The sequence below is a fragment of the Trematomus bernacchii genome, unplaced genomic scaffold (genome assembly GCF_902827165.1).
Source record: "Trematomus bernacchii unplaced genomic scaffold, fTreBer1.1, whole genome shotgun sequence".
NCBI lineage: Eukaryota > Metazoa > Chordata > Actinopteri > Perciformes > Nototheniidae > Trematomus > Trematomus bernacchii.
In genome coordinates this window covers 39,513-50,424 of record NW_022987530.1, presented here as the reverse complement: position 1 = coordinate 50,424, position 10,912 = coordinate 39,513, and positions in this window count along the sequence as shown.

Below are 10,912 nucleotides of genomic sequence, written 5' to 3'. Positions count from 1 at the left end.
CCGGCTGTGTGCGTCACTCTTAGTGTCCCCTGGTCTCCCGGCTGTGTGCGTCACTCTTTAGTGTCCCCTGGGCTCCCGGCTGTGTGCGTCACTCTTTAGTGTCCCCTGGGCTCCCAGCTGTGTGCGTCACTCTTTAGTGTCCACTGGTCTCCAGCTGTGTGCGTCACTCTTTAGTGTCCCCTGGTCTCCCAGCTGTGTGCGTCACTCTTTAGTGTCCCCTGGTCTCCCTGCTGTGTGCGTCACTCTTTAGTGTCCCCTGGTCTCCCAGCTGTGTGCGTCACTCTTTAGTGTCCCCTGGTCTCCCAGCTGTGTGCGTCACTCTTTAGTGTCCCCTGGTCTCCCAGCTGTGTGCGTCACTCTTTAGTGTCCCCTGGTCTCCCAGCTGTGTGCGTCACTCTTTAGTGTCCCCTGGTCTCCCAGCTGTGTGCGTCACTCTTTAGTGTCCTCTGGGCTCCCAGTTGTGTTCTGGGGCCTCATTTATAAAGGGATATACGCTCAAAGAATGGCGTACGTCAGTTTCTACGCAATATTTGCGATTTATAAAATACTAACTTGACGGGAAAATGTGTGGTCCTCCACGCAAACTCTAACCCATGCGTACGCACTAAGCACAACAACAGGAGAGACGAGAAACTGCGACACCGTTGGCAGAAGGAAGAATGGAGAGAAATATGTGGAAATAATACCATCAATAAAATGTTACCTCTCATTTATCAAATATGAAGAATTCATTTTCAAACATTGATTAAAGCCAATCTTTAAATGATTAAACAAACGCCTGTTTGAGACTCCTCAGTGCACACAAAAACATAACTTGGAGAAATAAATAAATACGGATATGTTATTTAAAACCACCTCGAATATGTTGTGTTAATGTAATGAAATGTTTTCTCATAAATGATGCGGTAAGCAGGAGGACAGAATTACGTCTAAACTGACGCCGTTTAGCATTTCTATAGGTTGTAGATACGAGCATGGTTTTATATACTATCACGTTTAATCGTGTTTTATGCCGTTTGCCAAGACTTGATAAGTGGCTCGTAAAACACAGGAGGTATGGAAACTAAGAACACCATATGTGGTAAACAGCTAATATAACACAACACATTGTATTTCCTTTAACTGGTGGATTATGGATATATAGTTGCTGATCGACAGCTGGAACACAAACCACCAAATACAACACAATAATTCAGATCCAGTCGTCATGACTACACTCCGGAGGGATTCCCCCATCATTTCTTACAGTTTCTCATCAAGGGGGGGTCTCCTGTCCCCGGTACAAACACACTGCCTGAGGAAGGTTATGTGTATTTATTTTGTCATTAACTTTTTTCGGACCACTTATTTATTTATTTTGGTGACGATCCGACCTCCATGCTGCCACTCTGGTTCAAACTGCATCCACCAAACAATGTGATTTATCTCCACCTCCCCAAAATAACCAAAATCTGACACGGTGTGAGATGTCTTTTTTAGCTGTTCTGTCCTCATTTCCTGCGATCTTCTTCATGCAGTCAGTCAAAATGAATGAATGAATGAATGAATGGGCGTTTGACTATGTATAGGCAAATATGGGCGTTACGAGTCGATTGTGATTTATAAAGGGAAACAGGCGTAGGGAGTGCCGTGCGCACTTCCCTCGCAATGTTTTGTGAATCGGAAAATGTCGGAAAATGCTTTGTACTACGTAAGCAACCTTCCCACGTCAATCCTACGCAAGGCATTATAAATGAGGCCCCTGGGCTTCTTCAGCTGCTCATGTCTCCTCAAGTTGCTGAATGTTCTCTAAATGCTGCATGTGATGTGAAGTTGCTGGAGATGTTTCTTCATGTGGAACATTACATTTTGCTAATATTTAGTTTCTAATCCATTTCTTTACATCTCGTGTCTTCATCTTGGTTTGAATGTTTGTTGGAATTTCTTTTTTCTTTGTAAGTCTTTGAGTATTTAGAAATGTGCTTCATAACTGTTAAACAGTAATTGAGGGGATATTTATACACACTTGTTCATGAATATGAATTCATTGTATACCTCTCTTGGTGAAATGAGTGCTTTATGTTTGTAATAAGTCTCAGCCCTGTCTGGAACTCTTTTAATCAATATTGTTGAGTCTTTTTTGCTCCATTAGAAATATCTGTGAGGCGGGTAAAGAAAGCAGGGAACAAAGGAAGACGAGCTGCAGCCGCGGATTACAGACGTTTCTGAGGATGCTTTAAATCAAACTGGGTCACGGTTAGAAGCGTACATCCGAGCTGCAGCTGCAGCTTTAAGATACAAACATTTCAGACACACAGAACAAAGTCACTCTCACACTCTACATGCCCTGCAGTAAGTAGCATTTCTTTCTATCCTTTGTTGGAGGACATGTTGTTCTGGGCCAGATGAAGAGTCCGGACCTCCTCCTCAACACTTTGTAACTTATTTGGTAGCAAAACAATTCAGAGCAGACCTCAGGATCAGACCTCAGGATCAGACCTCAGGATCAGACCTCTGGATCAGACCTCAGGATCAGACCTCAGGATCCGACCTCAGGATCCGACCTCAGGATCCGACCTCAGGATCCGACCTCAGGATCAGACCTCTGGATCAGACCTCTGGATCAGACCTCAGGATCAGACCTCAGGATCAGACCTCAGGATCAGACCTCTGGATCAGACCTCTGGATCAGACCTCTGGATCAGACCTCTGGATCAGACCTCTGGATCAGACCTCAGGATCAGACCTCAGGATCAGACCTCAGGATCAGACCTCAGGATCAGACCTCAGGATCATACTTCTGACCACACGCTGTGTTAGCATGATATAGCTAAAAGCCTCCTTGTTTCTTATTGGTTGACCGAGGTGAAGGACATTACATTACATGTCACTTGTTAGACGCTTTTATCCAAAGTGACTAACATACTCAACACTGTGGACAATCCCCACAGGAGCAATTTGGGGTGAAGTGTCTCAGGGACACAACGACATGCTGACTGCAGTGGGGTTTGAACCTGTGACCCCCTGATCCCAACACCCACTACGCCAGGACGATGTTATCCCTCCTATGTTCTTTGTTGAAACCCTTTTTCACATTTGTTTCCGTTCACGTTTCAATGTTGGCTTTCCCTGCCCTCGTGGACCAAAAGATGACCTCGTTAGTTTCCTAGCACTTGAGAGGGGAGTTTTTCTTTAGTCCATGTTCCATTCCTAACCCCCTCAGAGGAGAACAGTTCAACTTGAACCTACTAAAAGTGGCCTTTCGGTTTAACCTTCACACCCCTAATGCCACAGTTTGTAAGGCCTTGTTTTTCTAACCTAGTTCACACACAGTCCTTTACTACTACATTGTATAACATAATATTTCATGCAACATATCCAACTACAACATCTTCAGCTCCACACTTTTCTCTTCCCGTTGGCTCTGTCTGTGTCAGTCAGTCTCTGCAGAGGAGATCATGGATCCTCTGTCAGCTTCTCCTTCCTGTCCTGGACGTCCTGCTGGGACTCGATACATCCGTTATCAGTGTTGGCTGCAGATTCAGAGACGCTGTTTCTCATGAGGCTAACGCTTTACATATTCAGCTCCGACTAACAACACCATGTTAGAGCTTTCTGTGTGTAGTCATGAGCAAAGGTACAATTATAGGAGAGACAATGCACTGAATGAAATACAATATTTGCGTCTTTTTGCGACTGTCTGCACCGAGACGTGTCATTTGTGGAAATGTTTGTGTGTCGTCGAGAGAGTTCATTCCTATGTTCCACAAAAGAGATTACTCAGCCCTCCCATTGGGCTAGAAAGCAGCTTGTGATCCATTCATTACGGGGGCCGACGGGTGACAATTTGGTGAGTTCAATCGATGCAGGAACTACAAATACACCATCATACACCGTGTGCATATTGATCATGTATTACAAACCTTTTTCTGCTTGCAGAGCTCATTCCTGTACCTCTATTAGATCATCTGATTTCCATGCATGCATAAAAGGTGGATTCTGCACACCACGCTGCATTTATAAGAGTCTTTGAGATGGTTGTCTTAAAGAGGTGAAGACAATCTCCAGCCCTTCCTCGTTTAATAGTAACTATAGCTCCAGCTTTACAAATTGGATTATGTAAAAAGTCCCCGGGCTGCCCTCAGAGCTCCGTGAAACAGATTTATGCAAAACATCAGAAGCTTCTTTCAATACCTCTAAGTGTCTTTTACAAACTGTCCTGAAGGGAGCATCGTGCTGTTTTACATAATTTAATTTGCACCGCACACTATGTTCTCTTGGCAGCCGTCACCTTCAGAGATGGATCTTATATAAACAGTTATTATCTCTACAGGTCTTTAAGAGTCCTCTCCTGCTGATGTTCAGGTGTATATCAGTATGTAGTGTCTCTACTTTAAAGAGTCCTCTCCTGCTGATGTTCAGGTGTATATCAGTATGTAGTGTCTCTACTTTAAAGAGTCCTCTCCTGCTGATGTTCAGGTGTATATCAGTATGTAGTGTCTCTATTTTAAAGAGTCCTCTCCTGCTGATGTTCAGGTGTATATCAGTATTTAGTGTCTCTACTTTAAAGAGTCCTCTCCTGCTGATGTTCAGGTGTATATCAGTATGTTGTGTCTCTACTTTAAAGAGTCCTCTCCTGCTGATGTTCAGGTGTATATCAGTATGTAGTGTCTCTACTTTAAAGAGTCCTCTCCTGCTGATGTTCAGGTGTATATCAGTATGTAGTGTCTCTACTTTAAAGAGTCCTCTCCTGCTGATGTTCAGGTGTATATCAGTATGTAGTGTCTCTACTTTAAAGAGTCCTCTCCTGCTGATGTTAAGGTGTATATCAGTATGTAGTGTCTCTACTTTAAAGAGTCCTCTCCTGCTGATGTTCAGGTGTATATCAGTATGTAGTGTCTCTACTTTAAAGAGTCCTCTCCTGCTGATGTTCAGGTGTATATCAGTATGTAGTGTCTCTACTTTAAAGAGTCCTCTCCTGCTGATGTTCAGGTGTATATCAGTATGTAGTGTCTCTACTTTAAAGAGTCCTCTCCTGCTGATGTTAAGGTGTATATCAGTATGTAGTGTCTCTACTTTAAAGAGTCCTCTCCTGCTGATGTTCAGGTGTATATCAGTATGTAGTGTCTCTACTTTAAAGAGTCCTCTCCTGCTGATGTTCAGGTGTATATCAGTATGTAGTGTCTCTACTTTAAAGAGTCCTCTCCTGCTGATGTTCAGGTGTATATCAGTATGTAGTGTCTCTACTTTAAAGAGTCCTCTCCTGCTGATGTTCAGGTGTATATCAGTATGTAGTGTCTCTACTTTAAAGAGTCCTCTCCTGCTGATGTTCAGGTATATATCAGTATGTAGTGTCTCTACTTTAAAGAGTCCTCTCCTGCTGATGTTCAGGTATATATCAGTATGTAGTGTCTCTGCTTTAAAGAGTCCTCTCCTGCTGATGTTCAGGTGTATATCAGTATGTAGTGTCTCTGCTTTAAAGAGTCCTCTCCTGCTGATGTTCAGGTGTATATCAGTATGTAGTGTCTCTACTTTAAAGAGTCCTCTCCTGCTGATGTTCAGGTGTATATCAGTATGTAGTGTCTCTGCTTTAAAGAGTCCTCTCCTGCTGATGTTCAGGTGTATATCAGTATGTAGTGTCTCTACTTTAAAGAGTCCTCTCCTGCTGATGTTCAGGTGTATATCAGTATGTAGTGTCTCTACTTTAAAGAGTCCTCTCCTGCTGATGTTCAGGTGTATATCAGTATGTAGTGTCCTCTACTTTAAAGAGTCCTCTCCTGCTGATGTTCAGGTGTATATCAGTATGTGGTGTCTCTACTTTAAAGAGTCCTCTCCTGCTGATGTTCAGGTGTATATCAGTATGTAGTGTCTCTACTTTAAAGAGTCCTCTCCTGCTGATGTTCAGGTGTATATCAGTATGTAGTGTCTCTACTTTAAAGAGTCCTCTCCTGCTGATGTTCAGGTGTATATCAGTATGTAGTGTCTCTACTTTAAAGAGTCCTCTCCTGCTGATGTTCAGGTGTATATCAGTATGTGGTGTCTCTACTTTAAAGAGTCCTCTCCTGCTGATGTTCAGGTGTATATCAGTATGTAGTGTCTCTACTTTAAAGAGTCCTCTCCTGCTGATGTTCAGGTGTATATCAGTATGTAGTGTCTCTACTTTAAAGAGTCCTCTCTGCTGATGTTCAGGTGTATATCAGTATGTAGTGTCTCTACTTTAAAGAGTCCTCTCCTGCTGATGTTCAGGTGTATATCAGTATGTAGTGTCTCTACTTTAAAGAGTCCTCTCCTGCTGATGTCAGGTGTATATCAGTATGTAGTGTCTCTACTTTTAAAGAGTCCTATCCTGCTGATGTTCAGGTGTATATCAGTATGTAGTGTCTCTACTTTAAAGAGTCCTCTCACAGTGTTTATTTCCATCTCTGACCTGACGCTGACTGACAACAATTAGCAGATCCTGTTGTTGGAGAGAACTGAAGCTATTAGCTGATCACATGACATGCTGACAGGAAACAGTTGGCAGAGACTTCCTAGAGACTTCACTGCAGAGTGTTATGTAAATGTCATTAAATAGCAAATCCTTGTTGAGAACGGGAAGAAAACACCAGCTCCCTAAACAGCTGCTCATCTCAGATAATGACTGTAGTCGTTATCGTCCCACTTCCAAACACGAAACCTCTGGAGACAATGAGCAGCAGGAACAAATGATCAGCTGTACAACCCCTTTTTGTTATCAACACTTTCTTGATGTTGTGAGTGGATGTCGGGGTAGAAACTGAATTGGGTCGTCAGGTGGGTCCACAGTGTTTCGTTGATGATAGGACCAGCGGTGAAACGTAACTTACTCAGTACTTTTAGTCAAGTTGTGTTCTGTCATGACCTGGCTCAGGAAGTCAAGACAAAAAAGGGGGACATCACTATGATTAACGTTTGAATAATAAAAAAATTCAAATCAAATTAGATATCCAAATGATATATATATACACACAGATGAGAAATACCGTTAATCTGGTCCTGAGTCAGGAACTTGGCCCGCGATGAAAACAGAGAAGCATCGTGAGAGAAAAAACAGAGTGTGTGTGTGTGTGTGTGTGTGTGTGTGTGTGTGTGTGTGTGTGTGTGTGTGTGTGTGTGTGTGTTGTGTGTGTGTGTGTGTTGTGTGTGTGTGTGTGTGGTGTGTGTGTGTGTGTGTGTGTGTGTGTGTGTGTGTGTGTGTGTGTGTGTGTGTGTGTGTGTGTGTGTGTGTGTGTGTGTGTGTGTGTCCAGAGTCTGCCTGTGGAGACTCAGCACAACGAGCCCAGGTGAGCTGAGTCTGCTCGTTAGTGCCATGCAGGTGAGAGGCAAAGGTTAGAGAGACACTCACAAGATGGCGGTTTCGACCCCATTTGCATGTCTACAGATTTGCACTGCGCTGTGTGAGCTGTTCCTCCATATTGGACAGCGTACGGCAATTCAAACAGGACGTTTGACACAGCGGCATTTCGCAAAGAAGAAAAAAACCCCGACCATTAGTTATTGTTTTTACAACGTAGTTTCCTGATTATTTGACAGCTGGAGAAATAAGAAACTATAAATGTATGAAACCATTTATAGCATTAATGATTCATATCTAATTCTTAACTGTGAATGGTTTTCATTTATTCAACATTAGACATGTATTAGTCTGGCCAAACCTTTTCTGTTGAGTTTCCTGGAAAAGGGAAATGACATAAAAGATTTTTCATTAAAAAAGTCGACTCTGTTATTAGATCAGTATTTTTCTTATATGACAATTATTGCTAAATCCGAAAGTTATTTCCCAGATTTGGAATTTATTGCCAGATAACTACGATTATTTTTACTGACTTCGTACATTATCATACAAATGTGATCATAAACCAACACAACATCTGGCAGACACAATGGCACTGAGACTCAAAGACGTCACCTCAGGATCGTGGTTGAATCTAAAGTGTGTTGGAAGAAGGAGATGCAGACGAGCTCTGAAACGCTGCCTGTTCCCTCAGAGTTACTCCGTGTTGCTAGAGAACGTTTTTATTGGACGCTGGCGACGGCTCTGAATGTCCTCAGAGAGACAAGAGGGTGACACCACATCATTTAAATGCACTAAATAATTTAATTCACTTTGACGGGAGAGAAAGTTAGAAGTCGCAGACGAAGAGACAGACAGTGGGCGAGCGAGGACAAAGAGAGACACGATCAGACGGGAAGTTAGAGGCAGACATCTTTGTTATTAAGCTTTCACAATGTGTCTTCTTTCAGACGAGAGGAGAGAAAACATCAGGAGTTTATTTGACTCACTTTCTCTGTAGATTTCTCCTCAATTACCAAAGGTAGCATTACATAACGCCTCATTTGAATATTACAACATAACATGTCGTATAATAACTTATAATATAAAAGATAATGTGTCAATGTCAGTGAAGAGGTGGGTATTATTATCATAGTGACATCTGTTACATGAGTTCTACCATCCATAGCTTTAAAGGTTGTTTACTTAAAACTATACCCGACTCTTCACCTTTAAATATTACAATCATTTTCTGACAAGTTTTTGGTTAGCAGGAAAGGACTCTTTAAAGTAGAGACACTACATACTGATATACACCTGAACATCAGCAGGAAAGGACTCTTTAAAGTAGAGACACTACATACTGATATACACCTGAACATCAGCAGGAGAGGACTCTTTAAAGTAGAGACACTAAATACTGATATACACCTGAACATCAGCAGGAGAGGACTCTTTAAAGTAGAGACACTACATACTGATATACACCTGAACATCAGCAGGAGAGAACTCTTTAAAGTAGAGACACTAAATACTGATATACACCTGAACATCAGCAGGAGAGGACTCTTTAAAGTAGAGACACTACATACTGATATACACCTGAACATCAGCAGGAGAGAACTCTTTAAAGTAGAGACACTAACTACTGATATAACACCTGAACATCAGCAGGAGAGGACTCTTTAAAGTAGAGACACTACATACTGATATACACCTGAACATCAGCAGGAGAGAACTCTTTAAAGTAGAGACACTAATACTGATATACACCTGAACATCAGCAGGAGAGGACTCTTTAAAGTAGAGACCACTACATACTGATATACACCTGAACATCAGCAGGAGAGGACTCTTTAAAGTAGAGACACTACATACTGATATACACCTGAACATCAGCAGGAGAGGACTCTTTAAAGTAGAGACACTACATACCAGCGACGTGCACTCCAATGTAACGGGAAAAAAACTAAAGAAAAACTAAATAGTAATAATAATAAAATGTCTCCACTGATCTGTGTTGTAAGTGTGATTTCTGTATGATTCCAATCGCTTTTTATAGTCAAAATCGGCAAATTTGCCGAGCTCCGCTACAACTACATGGGAGCGATGAGAAGTGAGGCAGGGACGTGCTCTGCCTCTCGTAAGCCCACAGTAACTTGCTGGAGCACGGTCACTAATTTAGCGCGAGCATTTATTTTGTGAGCGCGCTCAAGCCATTTACTGTGGGGTGAGGTGAGGCACAGATGAGCTCTGACTCACCTCAGAATGCGTCACCCCACAGAAACTGGCTGGAAAGCGGGCCCTAAGCGCATGCCTGTTCCCATCTCACTGTAGGTCACCAATGTAATGTTTGTAGATCCCTTTATTACATTTATCCTCGCCATCCATAGTCTCTAAATAACTTATTTCACGTATATATGATATTTAGGCTCGCTGGTCTCATCGTACAACGGCAATGAAAAAAGCATCAGGAGAGGCAGCCATAACCTCTGCCGCACTGAAGGGGGCGCACGTGAGCCCACAGGTTCTTGTTGCTACTGTTATTCTACCGCAAACAACAAACTAGACTTTTGAAACTACAGGAAGATAAGGACGACTTTTACAAAACAGTAATAGAGATTGTTGTCCAGAAGGATAGCATGGACTTCATCTTCAAGTCAAGGTAAGACCACATTTGTAATGAAAATGGGATCTTACTTAGAAAGAACAATTCAATATTTAGATTTTGGGTATCCTTTTGTTGAACGGTCAGTTTAAAATGAATCGAAGCATCAGACTAAAAAAGCTTTTGAAAATAACAAAATATTTCGATTAAGGTCAAAATATAATATTTGTAAATCTGACTCTGAATGAGTCAGTGCCTCACCAGCCATGAACCTCACCGCACGTCACTGCTACATACTGATATACACATTTTATATATTGATATCGTCACAATTGCTGATGAATACAATCTCTTCTTAGAGGTGGAAGAAAGCGCATTGAGGAACACATTAAGTCATACTTTTTCTAGATTTTCTGCTTCCATTTGTGATGCTTCTTGAGATCAGAACTCACAGTGCAGACTTGTAGATACAGAATAATAATCCTGCTTTAAGTGTCTGTCACACTGGGCTAATGTAGTGCTGTTGGCGATATTCATCTCTAATGACAGCCCTTCACAGCCTGCAAAGCACATGTCAAACTGTTGTTCTCATTTAATCACAGGTGTTTGTTATCGGCTCCGACAGACTGAAGCCACAGCGTGTTGAGTCACCATGAATCTGGATGACTAACATATTATAACTCACAATTCCTCCTGATCTGTGCTGTGTGCAGCCAGCCGCCTGAAATGCACCTGTCAATGATTCTGCTGGAGGAAGGTGAATTCTGTATTCTGTATTCTGTGATAAGGTCGACCTGGGAGATATGAAATGCTTCAGCTCAGGCTTAATGTCTTCTGACTGCTCGGCAACCTACGAGCTACCGTCTCATTGGCCGATACACCAAAGGTTGGCTCGCATAATAATTATATTTTTGAGGAGTCGGTTTCAATTTGGAAGAGTCAAGGTTTGAGAGGGTCGACCCAAATGCAGAACAGACGAATGTTCAATAGGAAAATTAAAAGCATTTCCAATATTTTACTTTATTGGGATTTGC